The sequence below is a fragment of the Octopus bimaculoides genome, chromosome 1 (assembly GCF_001194135.2).
Source record: "Octopus bimaculoides isolate UCB-OBI-ISO-001 chromosome 1, ASM119413v2, whole genome shotgun sequence".
NCBI lineage: Eukaryota > Metazoa > Mollusca > Cephalopoda > Octopoda > Octopodidae > Octopus > Octopus bimaculoides.
Window position 1 is genome coordinate 158,058,952 of NC_068981.1, and position 1,210 is coordinate 158,060,161.

The following is a 1,210-nucleotide window of genomic DNA, read 5'->3' on the forward strand; positions in this document are numbered from 1 at the left end:
TATATATATATATATACATATATACAGGTCGTCGTCGACCTACGACCTATCCGTTTTACGACCGATCGACTTTACGACGATTGGCGTCAGCTATCAAGCGCTTACCCTAAGCTTGGTTATCGATCAAGTGTTGGTTGAATATCCTGTCGCGGAGACCACCAAGGCAACCTCGTATTTGTTTATAAGATGAATGCTTGAGACTCCGAAAGTTTTGACTAACGCCAGGCTTGAAAGAACACAACTCTTCCGGTGACTTTGTGTGTCTTGTCTGATTTATTTTTCAAAAAATATTCCCTGGAATGTCTTCAAAGAGGAAATTGGCTTCATCTGCTCCTCAAACTGCCAAGAAAGGACTTACAGTTATGATAAAGCACCGGACTGGGTCCATCCACAAAATGGAAAAATTGCTACAAATTTGAATTGACGATCAGATCCAAAAACAGCCACCGTTAACTGGTTTTACTGTGCAGTCAAAGGTTGTTGTAGTACTGTTGGAGTACTGTTGCAGTATACTACAGAATGCTGTGTGTGACCTTTACCTGAGAATGTACCTTAATACCTTAAGAATGTAAAAATACAAAACGAGGCTATGTACGCCAATAGGCCGACTTACGATTAGTCAGTCGGGACCAATTGTGGTCGTAAGTTGACGACGACCTGTATATATATATATATATATATATATATATATATATATATATAGGAGAATTTACGAAAAAAACAACAACAGACGAGGACGGGTGGTGTAAACAACAAAAGGATGTATTAGTTTAACGCTCGGGAATAGAGAAAGTCTTTACCGTTTCGAGCTACGCTCTTCAACAGAAAGGGACACAAAGAAATAAGGAGAAAAACAAGGAGAAAAAATATAAATATATATATATATCACTGTATCGACTCCAGACTATCAAATGTTGTTAAATACCACTGATCACAATGCGCTTCCTCGCATTGTTGTAGCTTTCAAATGATGCCACCCTAATGGCTAGGCAGGCAAACCAACATTCCCTCTGAATGGAACGCCTGTGCAGTGGGCCAACGTGAAGTAGAGTGTTTTACTCAAGAGCACAAGAATGCACCGCAAGTCTGGAAATTGAAACCACAATCTTGCGATCAAGAGTGCAACACACTAAACGCTAGATCAAACACCTTCACACACACACACACATACACATACATATATATATATATATATATATATATATATATA